At 39.1% G+C, this 27,052-nt stretch overlaps 1 long non-coding RNA gene across 3 annotated transcripts; it reads right to left on the bottom strand.

Annotated features, from left to right (window-relative positions):
• Positions 1–5,474: 5,474 nt before the first annotated feature.
• LOC110349068 (uncharacterized) lies at positions 5,475–26,781 on the bottom strand. 3 transcript variants are annotated; one of them, XR_002394781.2, is made up of 4 exons: positions 26,549–26,772; positions 25,756–26,207; positions 18,560–18,836; positions 5,475–12,534 (listed from the first exon to the last, which is right to left on the bottom strand). It is a non-coding gene; the product is annotated as an uncharacterized LOC110349068 (long non-coding RNA). The 3 variants fall into 3 exon arrangements; XR_002394780.2 differs by lacking the exon at positions 5,475–12,534 and having other exon boundaries at positions 14,598–18,836; positions 26,549–26,768; XR_015448383.1 differs by lacking the exons at positions 5,475–12,534; positions 25,756–26,207 and having other exon boundaries at positions 14,598–18,836; positions 26,549–26,781.
• Between the last annotated feature and the right edge of the window lie 271 nt (positions 26,782–27,052).

Genomic DNA, 27,052 nt, shown 5'->3' with positions numbered 1-27,052 from the left:
TTCTACACTCCTTCAGATGATTGGAAAATAAGATGTTTCTACATACACCATGAGTTAAAGAGAAAATATGAAAGGAAATTAAGAAAAAAACAACAGAAAAAATATACTATGTGTAAAAATATGTGGGTATTGGTAAAGCAGAGTTCAAAAAGTCCATAGCACTAAATATGCACAATGGAAATGAACAACAAAATACACAGAAAACAAAAAGAAAGGAATAATAAACATATGGGCAGAGGTCAATGAAAGTAAAACTGGAAACAGGGGCTAAAAAGAGTGAAATAAAAAGTGGGTTCTTGGGGATACATTTCCCAAAAACTGACAGATAAAAGAAGAGAAGATGATCATTGTTAGTGTTTGATAGGTGGCAGGGACATTGGGACAGAACCTGCAGCCACTCAGAAGAAAGGAAGGGACAATTCTGTTTCATTTGATGTTAATAATTACAACAACAGAAAAAACCACAAAATGACAAAAATCAACCTTGAAGAAATAGACAATCTGAGCACTCATAAGCCATTCAAAAAATTGAATTTGTGGATAAAAAGCTCTCAAAAAAGAAATCTTTGGAACCAGATGGTTTCACTGTAAAATCCTATGAAAAGTGTAGAGAAGTACTAATTCTACACAATATTTTTAAGAAGACAAAATAGGAGAGAATACTTTTCTACTTACTTTATGAAACATATCAGTACCTGATATCAAAAACAGCAAAAAATAAAGACCAAAAAATTACTGACCCTCATCTGCCATGAACTTATTAATTAAAACCCCTAACAAAACACAGTAGACCCTTGACTTACGAACTCAATTTGTTCTCAAGGGCTGGTTATAACTCAGGTTGGTCAACTGAAGGCTCAGGCTCCTCTACACAGCTTTCAAAATCTCTCTCCTGTATACAAGCAGACCTCAGTGCCCTTAAAGAGACACTGGTCCAGGATTTCTCAATGAACCCCATACAAGAAAGGATGTTGTGATGTTTCTTCCAGAAATCTTTATGGCTTAAATCTCTGAAAGCACAAGTGGCTTGCATTTGGATCATAACTCAAGACTTTGTTAGTAGGTTAAAACTAAAATTCCAATCATAACCCAAGTTGTTTATGTGTCAGGCTGGTCGTAACTCAAGGGTCAACTGTATTAGCAAATTGAATTCAGAAATGTATAAAAAGAATTATATATTATAGTGGGATTTCTTCCAGGTGTGCAAGCCTGGTTCAACATTCAAAAATCAATCAATGTAATTCACCACATCAACAAATTAAAAGAAAAAAATAATATGGTTATATCAATTAATGATGAGAAATAATTTGACAAATTTCAATACTATTCATGATTAAAACTCTCCAAAAATAGGAATAGAAGGAAACACATTCAGTTAGATACAACCTATAAAACCTATAGCTTTCAACATGCTTAACAGTGAAAGGCTGAATTCTTCCCCTTAAGATCAAGAACAAAGAAAGATGTAGGCTTTCATGGCTCTTGCTTGACTCAGTGCTAGAAATTCCATCAGTGTAAGAAGTAAAAGCCATGCATATCTGAAAGGAAAACAGTCCCTATTTGTGGTTGACTTTATTTTCTACATAGAAAATCCCCAAGAATTACAATAGCAGCTTGCAGAACTAATAAACAAGTTCAGCAAGATTGCAGGATACAAGTTCAACTCAGAAAAAAAATCAGTCATATTTTTACAAGCTAATGAGTAGGAACCAATGCTAAAAATACAATGCAATGTCTAACTGCTATGAAGAAAATGAAGTAGTTACACATCTATAATATAATTTATATAGGATCTTAATGCTGAAAATTATGACATGCTGACAAATGAAATCAATGGCTTAACCAAATGAAGAAATGTGTAGTGTTTATAAATTGTAAGACTTGACAGAGGAAATACATTAATTCTCCCGAAGTTCCATGAGTTTAAAGCAACTCCTGCCTAACTTCAGCAATGTTTTCCACACACATATATAAGTTTAATTTATATAGAAAAGTACATATTCTAAAATAGCTAAAGACAATGCTTTAGAAGAATAAAACAGGAGAATATTAAGTCCATCTATATTCAAGACAGTGGTGTTGGTGGAGGGATTCACACATAACAGTAAATTAGAATATGACCCTAAGAAATAATAACACACACACACACACACACACACACACGCGCACACACACAACTGATTTTTTACAAAGGCACACAGGCAATTCAATGATGGTGGTTTGGGAGGAATTGGATGTCCACACGCCATAAATATGAACCTGTACCCATGTCTTTGACCTTATATAAAAATTAACTCACTGTATTTCACTAGTTTAAAGATAGTAAGCCATAAAACACTTATTTAAAACACAAGAGAAAACTTTCATGATGTAGGGTAAGTGGACAGTTCTTGGGCATCACATCAAAAGCACAATTTATAAAGGGAGAAATTGATAAGTTAGACTTCATCAAAAATAAAACTTTTGCTCTGCAAAAACCCTGTTAAGAAGATAAAAAGACAAGCTACAGACTGGTAGGAAATATTTGCAAACAAACAATCCAATTAGAGAATGGGCAAAAGATATGAATAGACATTTCACTGAAGAGGATACACAGATGGCGAATAAGTACATGAAAAGATGTTCAATATCATTAGCCATTAGGGAAATGCAAATGAAAACCACAAGGAGCTATTACTACACACCTAGAAGAATGGTTAAAATGAAAAAAAAATTGTGATATCACCAAATGCCAATAAGGAGGCAGAGAAACTGAAGCACTTATACATTGCTATGGGAATATAAAATGAAAATGAGTGAGGTGGTTGATTACAAAACTAAACATATGCAAACCATATGACCCAGCAGTTGCATTCTTCTTTTTAACATTTGAACAATAAAAACTTATGTTCACAGAAAAGCCTGTACCCAAATTGTCAGAGCAGCTTAATTCATAATAGCCCCAAACTAAAAACTGTCCGTAATTCTTCAACAGGTGAATTGTTAAAATCGTGGTACATCCATGCAATGGAATATCATTTGGCAATAGAAAGGAACAAACTATTAATATAGACAACAGCCTGCATGGATCTCAAGAGAAAGATGCTGCATTTAAGAAAAAAGCAAATTGCAGAAAGGTTGCATATTTTATGATTCTATGAATACAATCTTCTTGAAATGAAAGGAGAAAATTCACAGAAATGAAGAATGAGTTAGTGGCAGTGGCATTCAAATTTGCCTAGATGACTCTTAGGGCAGGGCTGTTCTGCATCTTGCCTGTAGGGGAGGCATGCAAATCTACACTTGGACCAAATTGCAGACACAGTTGAATGCACATGTACAAATTTAAATAAGGTATAGAGACTTTGCAATATAAATGTCTGCTTGTGCTAAGCTATGCAAAATATTACACTGGGAAAATTGGGTATAGCATTTCTGTATCATCATTCTGTATTAATTCTTGCATTTGTGTGTGAATTTGCAATGATGTCAAAATACTAAAAGTTAAAAATTAGATTTATGTGGAATTTTTGTGGTAACCATAGGGTCTTGCTCTATTGGTTTAATGTTAATAGATTTTCTATAGTGAAATATTCTAGAATAAAGTCCCATTGGCTGTGACATGTTCATTTTTTTCTTATTGTTAGATTTGATTGATTTGATCTTCAGTTATGATACAAGAGTTTTTATACCTATACTCTTGCTTGAGATTAACTCAGTTTTTGTTTTGGAGTGTTTCACTAGCTTTGCAAAAATAACTGGGAAGCTTTCCATCTTTTTCTACACTTGATTTCAGTTTATGCATCAAGGAACTTCTTTGCATTTTTGGGGAGAATTCACCCCTAGTGCTAGCTGGACCTGCAGCATTTCATGCAAGTAATTCTTAGAAAACAGTTCAAATTTCTTCCATGTTTATTTTTATATTCAGCTTTTCAACTTCTTTGGTCAATTTTGTCACCTTGTATTTTCTTAGTTTCTTCACCAAACTTATCCGCATTGAGTTTCTAACAGATATTCTACTCTAATTTTTATGTTTTCTTGTTTCTGTGGTAATATTTCATGTCTCGTTTCCATCTTACCCCAACCAGAGCATATGTATTCTTTATATTCTTGTTTTTTCAATTTTAGTTTTTCCATGTAACATTTAAAATAAACTGAAACCATTTTGATTTATGGAACCTTGTAGCATCCTTAATTACAGTAACATTAATATGTTAGCTAGTGATTTTGCAGTCTTAGTCTCTGTCCAGATAGATAGATAGACAGATAAATAGATAGATAGATAGATATATCACCACAATAAAGTCTAATTAGATTAAAACATGAATTAAAGAGATGCAGAAGAAATTAAAACATCCTTGGAGAAAATGTCATGCATCTGATTTCTAGTTGGAAAAGGCTTTTCTAAAAATAGGAGTAAAAGAAGAAACAAAAGTTCAATTGAAACAAAAATCTTTTAAGTTCTATATATCAAAACATTGTAAATATTTCAGTAAGTGGTGCTACAAAAATTAGATATCTGTATCCTGTAAGGTGAACTTTGGCCTAAATATCTCAACATCTGAAAAAATTATCTGTCCTGAATGTAAAATGTAAAATCTAAAACTACAAATTTTAGAAGGAAAAAAAAATGAAGTCTGCTTTAGCTGAGATGTCTTAGTTACAAGGGCAAAATCATTATCCACAAAAGAAAAGAGAATCTGAAAACTTAGAGTTTCTTAAAATTAGAAACTTCCTCTTCCTGAAAGACATTGCTGGTGGGCCAGGGATTTAGTTCAGTGATTCTGACGTTTACCTCGCAAGTGGAAGGTCCCGAGTTTGATCCTCAGTTCCAAAAATATTACTAAAAACTGGAATAGTTACTTTACTGTAGAGGCACATGGATGTCAAATAAGCAGGTGAAAAAACATTCAACATCATTAATGACTATGGAATGAAAATTAAAACTGCAGCCCTATGTATTAGCACAGCTAGATTTAGTAAGTCTGGTCATTCCAAGTGTTGTTAAAGTTGTGGCAGAACTAGAACTCTCAGTCTCCTGATAGAAAGGTAAAATAACATAATATTTGGAAAGTATTTGGCATTTTTCTTTAAAAAGGCAAACATCTTGTTGTGCTTTCCTCACATGCTCCACCAAGAGCCGAACACCAACCCTGCGACACAGTGAAGTCACTGGTGAGTCACTTGTGAGATAAAATGACAAATGGAAACAGAAGTCTGTTCCAACACTTGTATGCCCACGTTCATCCAAGGTTATTTATAAGAGCACTAAACAGGAAACAACCCAAATATTCATGAACTACTTCATGAATAAGGGGAATATAGTATATTCATCCAAGGGAGTACTGTACTACTCAGAAATAAAAAATAATGAACTTGATACATAAATGTACAATATGGATGATTCCCAATAATTAACACAAATTATTTTATGTGGAAATTAAATCATTCCCCATAGCAGATATGCTAACAATATATCTTTTTTCAGACTTAAATTCCTACTTGAATAAAATGAATCTTCACAAGTAGGAATCAGTTTTGTGAGCCTTTGTACTCTGGATATTCTTCCTTCTTATCAGATTACTATTCCTGAAGTTGCTCTATTTCTCTAAATTAGATTTTCTTTTCTGTTTAGGTCACACCCACACCCCACACACTTCTCTGCCCTTAGACAGCAATATATTCTCAATTCTAGCAAAAAAAATCTTAGCTTCAATATCCTTCCTCAAAAAAATTTATGTTGAGCATTTCCTCATTGGAAATAACTTTCTACACATGGGTATAGGTGCACCTCTTTATGACTGCTTTGTGTTATTTTATTGCTATTGCATCTACCTGACTGTAAAGTATTTTCTCTTCAGCAAATGTTCAAAATGTCCTTCCTGCCAGTTATTGCTTTGGATGGAGAGGACACAGAGTAGAGCACAACCCAGTCCTGTTTGTGACGATGTAATGGCCTTTGGAGTCAGGAGGCAAGGACAACAGCAGAACCCAGAGAGGTATGAGGGTCCTGTGCCCCGAAGGGTTTCCAGAGTATGGGGCCCCAGGTCCAGAGGTCTTCTGCTTTGGAACCTTTCAATGCAGTGGACAGTCAACCAATGCCAATGACCAAATCTCCAGAAATCCCTTCAAAAGTGGAATATATTACACTGGAAAATGAGAAGGCACACCTGACATGTGTCCCTGAACATAGAAACCCATACAAGGTGTGATAAAAAATAAGGTAAGTCATTAAATCTTAAATTTTTATTGTAGTAAAAACAGATTGTCATTCAGTCCCTTTAGAACACTCCCCCTTCCTTTAGACATTTATCCCATGATTCTTGCCACTGTGTGAAGAAGTTCTGGAAGTCTTCTTTCATGAGTGTCATTACTTGTGCTGTCATAGCTGCCTTGATGTCCTGAATTGATTCAAAATGTTGACCTTTTATGGTCATTTTGACTTTGGAAAAGAGCCAGAAGTCACACGGTAGTAGATCCAGTGAATATGGTGGCTGGGGACACACTGTCATGTTTTTATTTGACAGAAATTTCCATAAACCATTGATCAACAATGGATGATTAAAACATACAATGAATGCTAAAATTTTAAAAAATGTATTACAGTAAAATACACAATGATTTTAACCCCCATCAAAATATTCTTCCTCACTTTGAACACATTAATCCCATCATTCTTGGCAATGTGTCTTTTAGTATAATTAATTAAAAACATTAAATATTCACCATATATTTGGATGACACCCCCTAATTTAAAAACAGGATGAAGACTTTCATAGTGTCTGGACATTATACCGTTGACTCCATCTTGTGTCCTCTCCCAGGTGGCCCCTGGCTGAACTCTGGTGAGAATCCTAAGGTTTCTGGTGCTGGGGCTTGGTGGGTCACAAAACCCCAAAGTCCTCTCAGCACAGATTCCAGAAAGCAAGATGGGATTTAATGAAAACTCTTTTAAGCACAAGGCTGAGCTCCTGAGCGGAAACTGTTCAGAAGCCAGAAACAGAGGAGACAATGGAAAAACATCTTAAGTGGGCTGGGAGAACACAACTAAACTGTTAGTACAGAGCTTCAAATACAGATAAATAATCACTTGACCCTGAGATCGAAATGCAGACATTTTCAGACAAAGATTCAGATTGCTCGCCATTCACAAGCAAGGAAGGCTTACTTTACTAATAAAAATTTGAACCCTAAAGAAAGTGGTGAAATGCAAAAGGGAAGTAAAAATCACGTAGACAAAAGCAATGCCACCATAAAAGAATAATAATGAAAAGAGGAAAACAGATTGCAAAATGTACTGTAAGTGGAAGTGACAAAATCATTGTGGTATTCATGGAAGGTTAAACAAACAGACCGTGGAGGTAGAATCAGGAACTATGAACTTGGAGTTCATGGATTTTTTAAATGGAGACAAATCAGTCAATCTTTCAGGTTCTCTTTTGTTGTGATCTAAGAAATTCTTCTGAAATTTGCTGTCAAAAATACATTCTCTTACATGTTCCACTAAAAATGTTTAGTTTTGATTTTTGTAACACTGTTCTGTATATATTAATATATGTATATAATTTTTTCAGATAGTATGAGTATCTGATTTTATCTTTTTGATGACTTTTTTCTCTGAGTTGTCCTAGCTCCATTTATTGACAAGTCTCTTATTTCTTTCCTTCTTTGGCATCTCAGCTCTGACGAAGTTGCTCTATATTGAGCTCCTGTGTATGTGTGTGCGCGCGCGCGCATGTGTGTATAGATCCCTATCTCCCATCAGCTAGAAACATCAAAATGGATGAAAGACTTAAATGAGGGCCTGAAATTATAAAACTCCTAGAGGAAAAGAGGGGAAATGCCTCAGGACATTAGAATGGACAAGGGTTTGGGGGGAAAGGACCACAGGAAACAAAAAGAAAAACCAGACAAATAAGATTATAACAAGCTGAACTGTTTCTGCTCAACAAAGCAATCAATCAACAGAGTACAGAGTCCATCTAGACAATGGGAGAAAATATTTGCAAATTATGCCTCTGACAAGGAATAAATATTTAGTATGTATGAAGAACTCTAGAACTGAAAAACTCAATGCACCAGGACCCAGAGAACTACAAGTTTGAGCCCAGCCTGGGCAACTTAGAAACTTAGCAATATCCTATCTCAAAATTAAAAATGAAAAGCACTGGGAACATAGCTCAAGTTGAAGGACTTGGATTCAATCCCCAGTATCACAAATGTAAAAAAAAAAAAACAAAAAACCCTCAAATATCCACAAGAAATTAAAAATAGAGCTACTGTGTGATCTAGCAATTCTATTCCTTAGGTCTATCTCCAAAGAAAATGAAATCGGTATTTTGAAGAGACAACTCCACTCCAATGTTTATTGTATTGCTATTCATAAGAACTGAGTATTCAACTGATTTAAAAATATGACACAAAACCACAAATGGAATATTATTTGACCTTGAAAAAGAATGAAACGCCATTAGTCATACCATCATGGATGGAATAAAACATTGCTAAGTTAAGATAAATGACCCATGCACAGAAAGACAGGTACCACATGATCTCATTCACATGTGAAATAGAAAAAGAAGTGGATTTCACAGTAGTTGAAAATGGAATGGCTATTACCTGAAGTTAGGGCTGGTAAAGTGTGTGCAGAAGTTGATCGATGGTCACTGAGTTATGGTTAGATGGAAGTGAGAAGTAGAAAGGTGCTATTGCAGTGAGGAGACTCTAGGTAATGATGATGATGTTGGTATATTCCCTAAAGCTATAAGAAAGTAGTTTGAATGTTTTCACCACAGAAATGATAAAGCATTTGAGGAGCTGGAAATGCTTAATCTGTTTTAAACATTGCATGGTATTTATGTGCATCCAGTGATCCCATGGTACTCACAAATATGTGTAATTTTATTTGTTTGTTAGTAGTTTTAAAAGCAAATTCTACATTAATAAATTTAAAATAAAATTAAAATATGTATATATTTAAATTCATAAGTCAACTTTAAACACGTCATAGTCATTGAAACATTAAGATCCATAAAATGTGAAGACTGTCTTCAAATAAAATAATGTAACTTTAAAAACAGAAGGTAATGAAAGAATATTCATGGACAAGTCCCAGTTAAGCAGAGGTGGTGGTGAATTTTAGTGTGAGGAACATGGTCTGGAAAGATTCGAATCCACTCCACGTTGACTGTGTCACCGAAACACAGTTTTGCAAGGAGGAATTAGAACACAGTTTCTATCAGACAGGGATTGGAGGGCTGGCTTTGTTAGATGGTTGTGAGCAGAATTAGCATCCCAGAGATAGCTCACTCATCTAACAGACACTCTGTGCTTATTGTTGTGCTGGAGACACAGTCTGCTACTGCTCTCTATTTTAGAGATGAAGAAACTAAGACACGGGAAGTTAAGAAATTGGTCCACGTGCAGACAGCTAGTAAACAGCAGAGCTTGGGCTCAAACTCAGAGTTCTGACTCAGGTTTCTCAGGGTTTTGACTCTATGCTCTCATGAACCCTCCATTAAAAGAAGGACTTAGGTGTACAGTACTTCCTCCTTATTTGCACCTTTGTTTTCTGTAGTTTCAGTTATCCATTGACAACCATACTCTGGGAAATTCCATCTTGTGCCACTCCAATTAGCATGATAAAATTTCACACTATCTAGTCATTCCTTAGTCCAGTGCATCCACGTGGTATATGCTGTCCACCTGTTAGTCACTTCATAGCTCTCTTGGATATCAGACTGACTATGGCAGTACTGCACTGCTTATGTTACAGAATCCTCATTTTAATTAATAAAGACCTCAAGTCACAAAGGTAGTGATGCTGACCATGGTTTTGGTGTAACTATTTTATTATCAGTTATTGCTGTCCATCTCTCACCACACCTAATTTACAAATTAAACTGTACCATGTGTGTTTAGGAAATAACAAAATGTAGATAGCATTCAGTATTAACCATAGTTTCAGGTATCTACTGGGGAATTTAAAACATTAGGACATTAGTAAATTGGGACTCCTGTATAAATGTATAACTATGTACATACATAGACACATATATACTTCTCTATGTATATAATATAATTACTGCAGCTGGTAATTAGGATTGTTTTTTCTGTACTGGGTATTGAACTCGGGACCTTGCAGTTGGGAGGCAGGTGGCAGCACCACTGAACTAAATCCCTGGCCCCTTTAATTAGGATTTTTTTGAACTAAAGATTTTAGAAAGTTGCCCTTTGAAAATGCTATACATTTTTAATTCACAAAATAACTCTTCAGAAGTGATTTTAGAGTTGTGCTCTGACAGTCTAAAATGTATCTCTCAAGAAATACATAAAAAGTTGTCTCAAAAATATTGTTATTGACCAGGAATCAATAGAAGAGTTTAGTCTCTAATAGTAGATTTGTTTGAGAATCTATTTGTCATGGTGTGGAAGGTAAGACCCTCTCTCTGACCTTCCCCTGGAGATGACAAATTTCTTAGTGGCCTCTGACTTCCTGTCCCTCTGCCTCTTGAGCCTGAGAAATAGTTGTGTGTCTTTGGTCAGATTTTAAAAACATTACATACATAAGGTATTTGATTGGCTGTAGTATTAATCACAATTTGTAAGATAAATGTATTTTCTTACCTTTGTCAAAGAATTTTGGGCAATTTTGTGCTGACAGGACATTTGTGGCCCTAAGACAAGCATAAAATGTGGTGTGTTCTTGTGAGTGTGTGTGTGTGTGTGTGTGTGTGTGTGTGCAGAGAGGCAGGAAGTTTGTCTCTGGAAGGTTCAGAACATGTCCAGCACAGCCTTTGCCCTGCATAAACATTATAGCTTTCTCTTTGCCCAAGATGCCTGGAAGCCAGCCTACCTCAGTAGTCCTTTATCTCCTGCGTGTCTGTCCCCCTTGTGTCAGGACCAGGCCCTGGGGCCCACCCGGCATTAGGGAACAACAGGGCCGAGCTGGCGGGGACAATGACTCTAGGCACACACACACACATATACACACACATACACACACAAGCATGCACACACATACACACTGCCTCTCCTCTGCAGATGAGAAAGGGAGCAGGGTGGGAAGTCACTGTCACCAAGGCTGGTGGAAAAAGGCAATCCAAATCTCTATTCTTAGCTCTTTCTGGGAACAGCTTTCCTTCTCCCTGATTACCTTCAGCTCCCGACCAGTGCCCATACCGTGCCATCCAGGGAGCTGGTGGAAATTTGGGCGATCTTTCTGTCTATGAGGGCAAGCAGGACTTGAACCATCATTTTCTGTCTTTCCCCACCCTCTTCTCTGCCAGGGAATGGAAGGGGAGGTAAAATTGTGACGTAGCTCGATGGTTCTGAACACGGGCTTCTGAGTCAGAAAGGCCCAGATTTGTAATCAGTTCTCTTGGAGTTATGTAGGACAGCTTTAGTTTTCTCATCTGCAAAATAAGGATAACAGTAAGTGCCTCAAAACATTGTTGGGAGAATTAATTGGGAAGACACATGTCAGGTGTCTGGTATGTAGTAAGCTTGAGATAATGCTAGATGCTATCACAGCCATAATCATCAGCATTCCCTCTCCATGACAATGGGAGGCATCCTGAGAAACCATCCCCTTACTTAATGATCTATTCGGTCTCAAAATGTAATGTTATTAAACCATAACACCATGTGATTAAAATAAAATCTTGGCAGCACCGGGGAAGCTGAGTCAGTAAATATACGGAACTCTCAAAATGGAAGTGTAGTGATTTTTTTAAAGTCACCCAGAGAAATAGTTACCAATAGAGGGCAGGGACAGCTTGATCCATGTAAAGACAGCACTCATTTTTAAGTTAAGTCCAATTCAGCAGTAGGAAGAGTAATAGTAATTTATGTTTTCTGAATAAGTGCTATTTCTTGTACCTCTGGCCCTTTTTTTTTCAACTTCCTGTCAAGTGGGGTGGTAAATAAAGAGATGTTCATTGGAAAGGGAACAGCAGAAATAGCCAAGGTTGGAATAAATTATCCACTGGATAAACCCATTCCTCACATTCACAAATACAGTGTCCCACCTTTCCTGGGAGCCAGTTATTCAAGGGTTAATTCACAGAACAAACTTGGAGCCCCAGCAGTACACACAAAAGGTGCTGCTGTTCTTCCTCCTTCAAAACCACACTGCAAAAGGAAGGTACAGAAGGGCAGGGTGAGGTGACGTTGGTGTTCGACTACCATTTTTGTCTTAAAAGTACAAGAACAGAGATTTCTGCAGCTTGTTTGAAAAGCCAGAATTTTCAGCTCTCTGCCAAGGAGCAGAGCCCAGACTGACAGGCTTGACGTGTCCCCTCCTCTTCCGCGCCCATTCCGGGTGGGAACACTGGGGACTCAGGATGAGGAAGACAGTGGAGCCTTCAGATAATCACTCTTTCAATTTGCCCCTGTTCGTTTCCCTAGGAAACAAAAGTAGGAACAGTAGCCGGCAGCAAGCAACTGTCTTGTTAGAACCCTGCCTTGTCGGCTCAGCTGTGGCTCTGGCTGAAATCTGAAAGTGGCATTTTTTTCAAAAGGTCCTTTGGCTTCTGAGTCTATGGAGTTTTCACTCTGGAAAGCAATAAAAACGAGTGGGAAAAAAAGTGAAAATTACTTTCAACACCAAGGGTTCGCATACCCCCGGATACTATTTTTCATGCAAAGAACTTTTCATTTTTCTACCTAACAGTTTATGTGTGAGAAGTGAAACTCATTTTATAAAAGCAAAAGTAGACATCAAAAATGAAACTGTATCTGTGGAAGGTTAAATCCCGGATCAATCGGGTGTTGCTCGCCCCGCAGACCTTCCTGTGTGTGACTGCTTGTGCCAACATTCCCAGTGGGAAGGGGGCTGGTGCCCCGGCTGCTTCCTGTGTCACCCGTCCCATCACAAAAGCTGGACGAGCTCTCACCGAGGAAGGTGGGGGTATTGACAAAAATCACAGCCGGCTAGGGACTTAGGACTTTTGTGGTTGTTAAACGCGTATTCATTTGAGAAAGAATATTATCCGAAACTTTCCTACGGAGCAGGACTTCATGAACTCCTTCTTTCACCAGCTGAAAATAACGAAGGCTCAGAATCAGCAACCTCAGCCCTGGGCGGAATGATTTTGCTGGGGAGAAAGCAGTTTGCCAATAGTCACCATTGTGAATCACGGAAACTGTAGTCGGAATTCTACCCTATGTAAAAACCCAGTATTGTCAAAAATTGGTGATTGAAAAATATCACACCCGAGGGACTCTAATTGAGGTGCGTGTGTCAGGACTTTTTTCTCTGTGGTCATCAAATCTGTAACATGTTCCTTTAAGAGGCAGAAAAACACGCTTTCCTGTGAAAGACAAGAGTGGGAAAATATAAAGAGGGAAAGATTCATTGCACATATTTACACAATTTAAGTGGTGAATAATCCATCAGACGCATGCTTAAGACAAAGAGCTACCCAGCAAACACTTGAGAAGGACTCTCCCTCCTCTCTGATTCTCTGAGCACTTTCTCTTTCTTTTTGATTTTTCACCTGAAACAATTCACAACAGCAAAAACCACAACCAAAGGATGTGGCTCTGATTTTTTTCAACTCTGACGTCAAAGCACATTATCATTTCGCATATTTAATTTTTTTAAACTTTTGAATATTTATGTCTAAAAAGAATACTGTTAACTTACTTCCTACTCTCATCACCTGGGGGCATTGGTGTTCACATATCTTGCTAATTTTTTTCTAAATCAAAGAAGAGGCCATTTTTGATATGCATGTATCTAATTCTCTGTTAGATTTGAATTTGGGGGGAGGGACAATTGCTAGCTTTTACATATTGAAGCCCCCATGTCAAAGCAAAAGCTCAGTGTCAGGACTGGCATGTGAGACAGATTCCATGAATTGGGAGTTAGAGGATAGAAACAACAGGGGCTTCTGAGAGAAAATGACTCTGCATAAACATCAGGAGTCTGGGTTTCCTTTCCAGGGGTTGCTGAGCAATGTGTGTGGAAGTCGGGCTGCCCGTGTGCCTCTGCTTCCTTCATAACTCATTAATGCCTTTGCCATGGGTTCTTCATGGAGCATCCATTAGGAGAGTGCGCTAATAATAGTTTAATCCCACTACACCCAATTATACAACCCCCTTCACCAGTGTCTGCCTCCCTGTCTTTCTGTCTCTCTGAATTATGTCTAATAAAATAGAAAATGCTAACAGAGAGGATTAAAAAGACAACAAATCTCTCACTTCCCAGCATTCAGCATTCCAAACAGCAACTCTAAAGCCACAAAAACAGCCGGCAAGTGGTTCAGAGTGGATAATGATGCATGTGATGTGTATATGTGCATATGTATGTGCATGTGTGTGGGGGACCAGCCCATCCCTCACTGCTGGCATCAATGCCACCATACCTGATGCAGGGAAGGATGCTGCCTGGTACAGCGAGATGACATAAACACCCAATATTTTATTAAACAACCCATTTTAGAACTTAAATCATTAAACTGCATCTCCATGTGGGCTCTTCAGAGGAACTGTCTGAGAAAAATAATGAATTGTCTGCAAACTTTTATCTTCTCTATTTATTGCCTCCAGTGTTGTGCTCTTTAATTATTAAAATGTGGTATTAATGAAACATGCAATCCTGGAAAGAAAACTACTTTTATCATTGCACAGGAAAGGCAAAAATTTAATATACTCAGCACACTGTGTACACATTACAAATGTATTCGCATCCACCTTCCACATAGCAAGCATCCCCTGCCTCCCCCCTCCTTTACAGCTGCTCAATCTGCAAGAATGTGCAGAAGTAATTTATCTGAAATGGCTACTATTGTTCTTGATTCTGATTTGATTCCAAAAAAGCCAAATAATAGAAACCATTCTGAACATCTACTCCGTGCACCTGTTGTGCGCATTATGATACTCTGCGATTTCCATTTACGTCAGATCTCTTGACATGCCTTTCAGGCTCCGTGTTGCTTTGTTCAACAAAAATCTGGGATGCTAGAAGCTATCATTGCCCCTATTTTATTAACAAAATGGCAATGGCAAATGCTATCGGAGGATGGCTCTGGATTCAAGCGGGGACTGGTCAACCCATGGCCTATCCTACCCAGGGTGCATTTGACTTGAGTGAGGTCTATTTTAATAGGTCCAGGGCCACAATGGAGATATAAGATGGTAATATCACAACTGATTTCCATTACTTGAGCAAAACCATAAGACCATGGCAGTTTCATATTTTTCCCTGTTACTTTGGTCAAAGCATCCAAGGACAGTTGAAGATCTGAATGATTTTCTTCTGGACTATACGAGTGCTCTAGTTTCTTTGTAGATCAATCTCAGAAGGTCTAAGATACCATATACATATATATATATACACATATATATGTATATATATGTATATATATGTGTATATATATGTGTGTGTATATATATATATATATTTAGCTATAGTGCATCATCAGAATTTGAATCTCAATTATTATGGCTGCAGTGGACACTTCCAAATACATCCTTAGAACATTGTCTGACCATAGCCTCTTTCTAGAATGACAGCACAGTTTAGGGGAGGATTATACTGACCTCCAAAGTTACTATACTTTTCTGGAAAGGAGACCTGGACTTTGGCCTAGCCCCAACAGGCACAGAGATTGCAAAGTGATCAGCTACCCATGTCTCCTTTGCTGTCTTTGTAACAAGCACCCTCCATGCTGAGCAAAGTCACACGCATGCATCTCATGCCGAGGGGCCACCTTTACTTATGTCTGGTGACCGAGGCACAAAGTTCAATGGCACTGAGACTTTGTTGTGTCTCGTCAAGTGCCAGTGTCAAGAAATCAATGGTATTCATGAATCAGAAGTGACTCCTTTCAAAAATCTGAAGATGAAAAAATGATTGGACCCACAGAATTTTAGTGTGAGAAGAGAACCCTAAGGTTAACTGTGGCCTTGTCCTACTGTGGGGGGTCAGTCCACCTTCACCATCCCTGCTAGATGGTCTTCCAGGCTCTGTTTGAGCCATGCCTCGGATGACCAACCACAGTGCAAAGTAGCAGTGTGCTCCTTACATGCAGCCCTCGTTGGGCATTTCCTATTCGCAGAGCTGAGGTCAGGTCCACCAAGCAGAGCTGAGCAGGATGCAGAAAAGCAATCATCACCAGGTGGCTTTGTGTGGTGGAGACCACAAGGTCTCACACAAGTCCTGTGCATAGATTAATGCTCTGCTATCACTGTCCTGAAGCCCTTCATCTTGGCAACAAGGCCCACACTTTCATTTCTCAGCCGATTCTGACTCCAAAGTGGGAGCTGATGAGATCTTATATACTAGGGGCTTCTGATGGCATTTTGTCACATGTATATTTTATCTTCAAAATTATATTTTTGTACTGATTTACAGTGCAGTTTTAAGTGGTGGGTTGCATGTGCTTCCTCCATTCTCTCCACCTGCTCTTTGCTCCCCTCTGGGTGACCAAGGTGTGGATCTGACCTTCACTTTTGAAACATGAGCTCAAGTCTTGCCTTATTAACCAAAAGGAGAAGGACATAGTTTAAATTCACCAGAGTTGAAGCCAACAGCTGTAAGGAGTTGGAACACTTGGTTTGTGTGCAGGTTCATGCTTCTTACTGACTCAGGGCCCTTGGAAATGGCACTTTCCCTGAATGTCCTTCTGTCTTCTTCTCTGAACTGGGGACACTTATGATTGTACCCTACAGAGTTGCAAGAAGTGTGCTGGAAGGCAGGGTCTCACAGGGGTTTGCTGACTTTCCATGAGAGAATCTGGGGGGCAGCCTGGAGCTGCCTTGGGCAGCCCACCTGGTTTCTGAGGCCACAGAGATAAGTCATGGAACCCATAAGACAGAGACGCTTACAGTGGATGGAGGCCTATGTGTTCTCCTTCCATGTCCCCACCTGCTCTAAAGGTATCATGCATTGTTTTCCAGTCCTATGGGAGAAGTGCTGTGTCTATAAGGAAAAGCAAAGCTACTGGGACTTTTCAGGGACTGAGAAGCTATCATGCAGCCCGGAGTGATTGTGAAGTGTCCTGGACACCACGCATGGTTTAGTGGGACAGCTGCACTCCAAAGCTCTGGCTTCAACATAAACACTGCCCAGAAATACAGAATCTATTTTTCCGGGCAGCCAAACAAACTATGTCAGGCATATCCAATCTCTGTTCCCAAGGAGGAAGTCTTGATTTTTGTAGGGTATGAATATTCCACTCCCATTTGAAAGCCTACTTCTGCAAGTTCAATGAAAGTGTATTAAGTGGTGGTGACTTTTAAAAGTCTATTATCATGACCAAGTTTATTATTAAATCTGAACCTTATTGATGCATAGCTTGAATTCTACTTTTCTTCTACCAGTTGGTTAATAAAACTGAGTTATAATAAAATGAACTTGTCTTTTGGTAATAAAAGTCTAATATTTCTGAAATGATCAAATAAAAAAACCACACATGAAAGTGCTTCGAAATTATGTTTACATATAACATATTATCATCTTAGAAGTAAATGGCAATGTTCAGGTTTTGGGGAAAAAACCTGAAATTGTACATAAGAAGTAAAAATTCGGAAATTTTAATAGTGGCTCTGCCCAATTTTCACGGTAAATTTGAATTACTTTGAAAATTTTTCAGAAGGTTGCTTTTCTTTTCCTGCAGAACTTTCTGGTTTTGATTTCAGATGAATAATGTTGCTCACATTCTGTATTTTGACTAAGGTCCTCAGGTAGTGATTTGGGGATTTATCAGAATATGAGCAAGGACTCCCTGTAAAGAGACCCAAATCATGACTAAATGCAGTCACTTTCAAGAAAGCTCATCACTTGGTTCTTTAGGACATTTAACTTGTCAACAAGCAGCCTCTCCCACCAGCTTGGCCAATAATGGAGGGCGAAGGTGAAGGTTTTCTTTCTGCCTGGGACCCCGGTTTGGCCTCCTTCTTTGGTTTATGATCTGCAAACTGTGCTTCAGGCCTTAGCACATTCTGGGGTGGTCAGGTCAGCCCTCTGGGTGTTGGGGAGGCCTCATGCTCAGGACACTGCCAATTGCTGAACACAGAGAGCTCAAGGCAGCATTACCAGGCTACTTTAAAATATCCTTCCTGAGAATGAAGCATCCTGTGACTCTAACTTCAGCAGCAATTTAGGCAATAGATTTCACCTGAGTGCTTGATCTCCGTAGCATACATTTCCTTGAATACAACCATAACTTTCTGGAGGCTTTCTTCTCAATAGAGATTTTTTCTAGAAAATATTCATTTCATGTATGAAGTCAGTTGGTAGGAGTGTGATATTTGTTGTTGTTGTTATTGTTGTTTTTGGTACTGGGGATCGAACTTGAGACCTTGAGGAGTGAGATATTTTTTTGTCGACTAACTTAGACTGCAAAGTGGTTGTCATGAAGAAAATATATTAAACTGATAAAAACAAAAAGAATTCATTACAAGGAAAAGATGGGCAAGGAGAAAGCACATGTAGTACATAAGATGTAAGTTTAGTCATTTCTCTAAACTCTCCTCCTGTTGGATGCATGCTCAGAAGACAAACCAGAACCCTGCATTCTGTTTATCTCCTCTTGCCCAGAGTTACTGTCTCCCCAAGGGTTGTAGATCTCACCTTGGCTGCTAGGAAGGTAAAGCACAAAGGTGAGGGCAGAGTGGAGTCCCGGGGTTCCTCCTGGCCAAGGAAGCCAGTTTCCACCAACACAGTTGTCCAGGACATGAGTATTGGCCGTGCTCACCTCCTGGACACTCAGCCTCTTCTGCATTGCTTCAGGCCCTAGCAGATGTGCCTGCTGGATGCCTGATGTCCATCTTTTAATGTCTCTGCTTCCCACTGTCCCCTCAGCTCAGCGAGTCATGTTCAGGAGTGTCTTGGTCCATTTCCTGTAGTTCTAATAGAACAACAAAGACTGAGTAATTTATAAAAGAAAGAGGGTTTGGCTTATGATTCTGGATGCTCGGAAGTCCAAGAGCCTGGTGTTGGCCAGGGCCCTGTGCTGCTTCAACTCATGGTGGAAAGTGGAAGGGGCAAGCAAATGGGTGTGGAAGAGACAACGTGGGGTCTGCCTTGCTTTGCAATGATGTCTGCATGGTAGTAAATCCAGTCCATCCCCCTCAGTGGCCTACTCAGTTCTTAAAAATTACACCACCCAGCACTGTCCCAAATGGCAACTAAATCTCACTATGAATTTTGACAGGCACCAACCACATCTGACCACAGCAAGGTGTGTATTTGCTCTTGCTGTACTTCCTAGCTTGAGTGAGCTTGGGTATATTTATTTCACCCAGAATAGGAAAATATTCTAAAAGAGAGGCTAGTATCATGTGGATCTAATAGTCATTCCTATTTTATTATGACTGACAGAACCCTTATCAAAGAACACAAAATAATATGTCATTAAAATCAGCAGATATAATAACTACATCTGCTTTAACATATTAATTTCCAGACGGGTTCCCATTAAGTAAAAAACCCTTCTCTGAAATTGACTTCCAGGTGCCATGATGGGCTCCCAGGGAACAAAGGGAAATACCACTTTTCATGCAATCACACACATCTACTTTCATTGGCCCACGGAACACGGCAGAATGCTTATCAATTGCGAGTCAAACTTGTTCTCTTTCCATTTCTAACCCACTTTCTCATCTCTCATTCCTTCCATCTGTTTTTCTTTCAGGAATGTGAGAACATATACACTCACGAGTGCCTTGATAGCCGTGTTATTAAAATGTCACTTGCCTGGTTGCTCTAATTTTTATTTTACTGGAAAGTGGAATGCTGCATGATACAAGATATTGGTTTGTACCCATCTCAAAAGATTTCAGTTTCCCAAATGGAAGACACATGTCTTGGAAAGTTGTCTGCCTTTTTGGGGTTTCTATCAAAGTGTTCAGAAGGCTTCTCCAGATGAAAAGCAGAAGAAATACTGTAAAATTATCACCTCATCGCTTGAACAAACCCTGAGCTCTGTGGCGCAGAGCGGGGTGGCTTTTCTTCTCTGTCTCTCCAGGTTGAATAGCAGCTCCAGCCTATAAAGGCAACCAAGGTGAACTCGCTCATTCCACACAATGGGGCAGATCGTGCACCACAGGGTGTTCTGATAGTATTCCGTCCACTCTGATTTTAAACATCTAAGCAATGAGAGTCCCTCCACTTCCCCTGCAAGACTGCCCTACAGTCTAATAGACCTCAGCATTAAGGAGATTTTCAATTGGTAATTGGTAATCAACCTAAATTTCCCTTTTCTTAATTTCATCCCATTACTCCAACCCCTATCCCCTGTTCCACCTCACTCCTCACCCTCATTAGTGTTTACACTTTCCAAATGCTAACTCAGACCTGGTGGAAGAAAGGAAAAGCACTCTCAGTCATCACTGAGCTAGACCAGAGATATTTAGTTTTTTCTTTGAAATATAATTCCATTCCTACAGATTCTATTTTTCCCCAAAATTCTCCACGAATATTAAGAGATTCAAGTATTTTTAATGAGCAAAATGAAAGGAAGAAAGAAGGAAAAGTCTGTAAATGGGGAACACAGCAGTCTATAATGGACTAAGGGGAATAGATGCATTCTTAATGTGGGTGGTGATAATGGCATAGCCAGATTCACCTTCTTTTGCCCTTTAGACAGACGCAGAGCAAAACTTTGAAACAACTGGATGAAGACTTTCTCCCACAAAGTAGTCTATGTTATGTTCATTCTTCTCCTATGTATGTATATATATTCATCTCTAAGACTCTGTGTCAAATACATACTGTATATTGTAATATATACTAATACATATGTATGTAGTGCTAGTAACAGTTTGTGTCACTGCATATACTATGACAAGGTGGTCTTCTAGGTGAAGACTAAGCCTTCCTTTATCCTTCATTTATGACACTATTTTTTTCATGACAAGATAATTTCACCTGTTTGTTTTAATGGTAGACTCAAAAGACCATGATTCACTAACAAAACTTTCAAAGTAATACATTTAAAAAATTTGAGATTTCCATTGTTTTTCTTCAGTATGGTAAAACTCTGTCCCTGGTCTCTGTTTAAGAAATAATTAGATCCCTCTTGTATTTCAATCCTTATATCCCTGGTTTGCCCTGTCTTTGTTCTTCCAGGCTATGATCCTCTTCAGCCCTCTGAGCTGTTGTTGGAATTGTTTGTTTCCTGTTTGCATTCCCCTGGATACTCACTTTATGTGAATAAACAAACCAATACAACAGAAGGGACATTGCATGACTTTGGAAAGTTCTTCCATGGACAATGGTTTGAAGCCCTTAATTCAAGTATAACATGACATTTTTTGCTATAAATATTTGGCATTTCTAATAATATTTTTGTACCTTTCCAGAAACTTTCTAGTTGAAATCCTGAATATTTACAGCCATTACTAAATTCAACAGCCCCATGATTTCCCTATATAGGTACAGGACCAAGACATAAGAGTATCACCATCTCTATTACGTCGGTACACAACACAAGGGGAGTTCTAGATTGTTGTATTGAATTCTGAGAATTTCTTGTCTACATACTTTTTGGCAGCATCAACAGCCCTTTAAGTTCAAAACAACAGAAAGAAACTTGAGCAAATTTAAGCAGAAGGGAGAGAACTGGCTGAGATAACACACTAGCATTTCAAAGAACTCAACATGAGTTGACCAACCAGGTCTATGTAAGGAGAAGAAAATTAGCTTCCAGATTTCTGGAAAGAAGTCTAAAACTTATGTGTCTTCTGCCACATTGCAGTGATGCATTCAGTTCCAACAACCCTAAGCAAAGGGGCTTCAATGTTTAAGTTCTAAACTCCTGGGAGAGCGTGACGGGCTCTCTTTGGGCCCCTCTTGAGCCTGATACATGAGCTCTTCCAGGAACATGGATCCTGGACAATAGCAGGAGAACTAGGGCCCTGTCTTGTGCGACAAATACCTCTTTCAGAGATGGAGGAATTGTGAGAAATTCACACACCAGAGACATTTGACTCTCTGGAATTAAAATCATATTGCATGGAGGTATTGAAGATTAGTTTGACTTATGCAATCAATACCGAGTCAATGTTCCTTCCCTCCTTTTTCTGAAGTTGGTATATGAAGTCTCTAACACTCCCTTGGGTCATCAAGCATTGATATTTATGTGACAATTTCGGATCTTTCAAGTGTAGCTGGGCTGTAAAATTTCAGTCACAATATAACTTGTATATAAAATGAAAATATAATTTATTTTCCTTTCTTGTCTGGGCTTCTTCCATAGCTCTCGGTCAGTAATGAGTGAGGACAGAGGAGAGAAATTAATTAAATGTCCAATCAAGTTTAGAGCTGTCAAGCCTGATCGTTTAAACTGTCTTTTTCAGTTGATGTTCATTCTTCCATTTGGATAAAATGCCTAATATCTTAGGCTTTCTTCTCCACCCCCTTCTTCCTCTAAGATGATTTTTGGTGTCTGGGGAAAGGCGAATGAAACTTATGGGTCCCAGTGGCCTTGGGAATAAGTTGGAATTCTTGGGTTCACAGGGAGGAGCCCTGTGTTATCCTCTGACCTTCTGGTTACCCTATCTACCCTCTGAGGTCTAGATGCATGTCTGCATTCCTGACAGTAGGTGGCACTGGAGAGACCTCATCAGCCCTTATTTGGAATTGGGCAGTGTGACCAGGAAAGAGTTTGCAACTCCTCCCAGGGAGGTGACCTCAGTCCCTTTCTCTCCATCAGTAGAACCCAGAGTCTCCTCCTTGATCTCTGTTTGCTGTGAGAGGGCGACCTCACTTAAGCCAGTAGTACCTACAATTTACATAACCAAGAGAAGCCAACAAAGCCCAGTCCCTGCGCCCCCTCCCCCCAGCCCGCCAACCCTGTGACATTTCCATGTAGGCCTTATAAGAAAGATTGAGTCAATTCTCCAATCATTGGAGGACAAACATTGTGTGGAGAATACCTATGTGACTTAGGCCCGGTTGAACCTGGACTTTAAAATTTGCTTTCATGGGATAAAATATTGAGGTCTAAGATAACTTCCAAGTGCAGTGAAAACTCAGGTTAGACTACATAAACTTTTGATCTGATAGATCAAGTAGAAGTCTTCTCTCTAACAGTAAAACTAGGTTTGAAATTGTTCAAGGACTAACTTTACCTGAATCTGGGGTTTTTCTGAGGCTGCCTACATGGAAATAGAAAATCTAAATGTTTGCAGCTCCTGCTGTAGTTTCTGGATCAAGAATATCTGTTTTTACTTCTACACATATCTACACAAAAGGGGAATTTTTTCAGACTAAGATGGGCATGGTAAATGACCTTTCTATAAAATACAATGCATGGGAGCAAAATAAGCAATTTTATTCCAAGTCCAGTGTGATTTTTTAAATTATTATTATACTTATTTTTTTCCAGTGATGTTTTCAGAAATAGCTCCAAAGATTTGTTTTCAGTGGTACCTACCCCAGGTGCTCAGGACCTGAATTATAATTAGCCTTCTCTTGTTTCTGGTTTTTAACTACTTCATCTACAGAAATATTAAAAAGTATACTTTCCATATCACTCTTGTTCCATTTTTAAAAACTGCTTCCTTTTAGCCTCCATGCATCAGACGCTTTGTAGGTAACCAGGAAGTAGCTGCTGAGTGTAAGTCAACTGAACCCATTTTTCAATTTCACACTGGTATTGTCAGAGAGTGTTTGTTAGGACTCTCCTTCTCCCATGCCTTTTCTCTGGCCAGACCTGACCTTTGTAGGACTCATCCATCCTTGAGATTTGGGGTCCTCTGGCTAAGTTGTCTTCAGGGAAAAGGCACACAGGTTTTTGGTAGACTCCCAGACCTGGCTGGTCTCTGTGGCCCCGAGTGGGGGGTCTGTGTCTTTCAAACCTCTTTCCTTTCCCCAGCAGTGACTTCCAGGCAGTGTGTATTTGGCTCTGGAGAGCAGAGGCCTCTGGGCCAGGCTCAGTCTGTACTTCCTGTCCCTCGTGCAATCCCATCAACAAAGAATTCTCAGGCTCTCTCACTATCTTTGAAATTGAGAGTGCGAAAGAAAGGTGCAACAGAAAAGAGAATTCTCTGTCTTTGGCCAGAACTTACATTTAACTCCAGAGTTGTTTCCTTTATATTCAGAGGGACCCAGATAAGCCAACATACAGGGTCAGGGTATGATCATCAGCACATTAGTGATTCTCATGCCAAGCACCACCCTTAAGGTCATCATCTCCAATATTTCTCCCAGTGACTGTATTTAGCACTGGCAGAAAAACTGAGTGGTGCTGTCTATGCAGCATGCGAACTAGAACTCGAGGAACAACACAGCAGTCATGGGTAACACCACAAGGCAAGCAAGTCCATCCTACGGCAGGGGAACGTCCCACTTCATAAAGGTCCTTCTCCCCAGACCTCATCATGGGCTCAGTCACGCTGTGACATGGAGTCCAAGGTTAAATCATTAGTCAATAAAAATATCATACTGCTTAATGTTAACCTTTGGAGTATATTATACATCTGCCCAAACTGTGGTTTAGAATTATCCCAAACCATAGCTTAGATTTTGTTTGTTAGATATATTTATTGATTTTTGTCTTCAAGATAAGCTTCATGACTTTTTGTAATAACATCATTGCTTCAGTCTCTCTTTATATGTGCGTGTGTGTATGTATATGTGTATATATATATGTATTTGTGTATATTCTCTCTCTATGTATCTATACATATATTCATATATATACATACCTGAATTTCAAACATATTTACCTATATATTTTTATGAATAGACTAATGCTCCTTGAATACCATATATTGACATTCTAATTTTTAAGAAAAGCATTTTATTCTTGCTAAAGAGCAGTACTTTTAAAAAAGCTTATATAAGAGCAGAGCAGATTTTACTTCTTAAAATATTCAGTCAGTTACCAGAAGAAGCCTAAATTTATAATAAGTGACCCCTATAAGCACACTTACAAACAAGACAGAAACCAAATTTGCACTCTATGTTATAATCAAAAAGCAGCTATGAAATGATCAGGTGTCTCTCACAGCCAGTACACAGCAACAGACTCACAGTGGGCAGTGCCAGAACTCATACCTGTGTTGGCCAAACTCGCCACGTCCTCTTCCCTACCCACTACCCAGAATCTTCCTCAAATGACACCATGCTTCCTGTTCATGCTACTGCTTCTTCCGTGTCTTTAACTAACTTTCATTTTGTTTCTCGATTGTTTTAGACCCTAGAAGCAGGGATGACTAAATGATTAAAGCTTTGGATGAACCCCCTGCCTTGAAGCTCTGGGCTAACAGGTGCAAAATAGGGAACTCAGAGATTTTATGGGAAAAGCATAATTTATTGTAATGGCAAAGAGCTCACCCATCAAGTTTCAGCAATGGTATGAAGAAGTGCTCTTGGGGGGCCCTCACCCAAAAATACTGGGATGGCTATAATACTATGGATTTATATAAGTTTGTTTCTGACCCAATACAAAGTTGTGCAACATGACTTACTTTTTATTTGTTTAGGGGGTGGGGGTGGGGCTAAATCCCTAGAAAGCTAATTAGTATTTTTATCTGTGAATGTAGATCCTAGGTGGGATTCCTTATGTACAACCCCTTAGCCAGAGTGAAGTTACTCCCCGCTCCCCTCTTAGACAATTTATTTTTCATTTGCTCTATATCCATCTTTACCAGTTTGCTATAATGTAATTAGATTAATGACATGCCAATATGTAAGACAGGGAAAAACATCTTTTCCCTTATGGCACCTTATGAATCGGTCAAGGGCAATGACAACTTCAGGGAAAAATTTGGGCTTGGAAATGAATTCCCACGCCTGTCCATCCCCTGGCATTTCACCACCTTATCTACAGCGTCTTCTGAGAGTAGCACAGCAGGCTGTCCCTTCATCGCCAATACTTCTCCGAAAGGTGGGACGAGGGTAAGATGAGCATTTGACACAGCCGGACTCTCCTGGCTCCCAGTGAAGGTCATTGTTTAAAAGGAGCCATCTTTTGCAGTAGTTCAGTAAGCATCACAATGCATTTTATACAAACTGTACCAAGATGGCACAACAATTTAGTCCCATGGAAGAGTCTTTATGTTCTATTTTCCCTCCTTCTCTAAAATGGGCGATTGCTTTTCTGCCAAAGCAGCTCACAAGGGCCATGAAAGCTAAAGTCCTTCAAAGCTGTTAACTGCATCTTCAAATTTACAATAAAATTCAGCGCGACAAATCTTCCAGTAAAATCTCCGGAGCATCAGAGCAGCACTTATTCAATTTTCCTTTCAGTCAGTATTTTAGTATTCAACACCTGGAGAAACACGGAAAGCCAATGTGGGCGAGGAAAACAACACAAAACAAAAACCAAAATAGAAAGGAAAAAAAAAACCCCAACAACAACAAAGACAGAGAAAAAAATGCAAACAGCCAGGCAAGCTATTAAACATATGCCAAAGTAAACAATCGGTGCGGGCTTGCCGTGGCTGTGCCCTGCAGGTAGAAGGTACAGAGGCGCGAGCTAGGAGAGAGAGCAAATGGAAGGGAAGAGAAAGAAGCAGGAAGTAGGGAGCTGAGCCGGTGAGCCGGTGAGCCTGAGCTGAGCTGCCTGAGAGGAGCCTCAAGACACTAGCAGCCATGCAAAACAGGACATACCTTTCTGGCTTGCTGCTTCTGTCCGCTGAGACAAAGCAGGCCCATTCGCAGCGGGAGGCCAAATCAAAATGAAATTTTATTTAGTCTGCACTGTCCCCAGATTGGGTTTCAGAACAACTGCTTCAGGAGATAGCATGGATGTGGAGGACGCATGCTTTGCATATGAAACTGCAGTAGGAACAGAAATCTACATAATCAAAAAAATCTGTGCTCTGTGTGACAAACACCCTGGGCTCCAGTGTTGCTGCGGCTGTGTAGGTACCAGACAGGCCCTTTCGAGGTGGAATATATATATATATTTAAAAAATACTCCCTAAACAGTATGAGCAACTGATCCTAAAAAATAATCTGTAATACTCTAGTTTATGAAAAAATACGGCTTTTTGGTTACAATTCTGCCACACTTGAGTAATTGTGATTTGTGTTTATTTATAAGTGCCTCAAAAATTTGTGTGAGAAGACAAATTGAACTGTAGAACATGTGCAGGTTATTTTTTGTCGGGG

Source organism: Heterocephalus glaber, unplaced genomic scaffold (genome assembly GCF_053883595.1).
Source record: "Heterocephalus glaber isolate CG9 unplaced genomic scaffold, H.glaber_assembly_v1.0 deba00000470, whole genome shotgun sequence".
Taxonomy (NCBI): domain Eukaryota; kingdom Metazoa; phylum Chordata; class Mammalia; order Rodentia; family Bathyergidae; genus Heterocephalus; species Heterocephalus glaber.
Note: the sequence above shows the minus strand (reverse complement) of the source record. Positions and strands in the feature narration are given on the sequence as shown.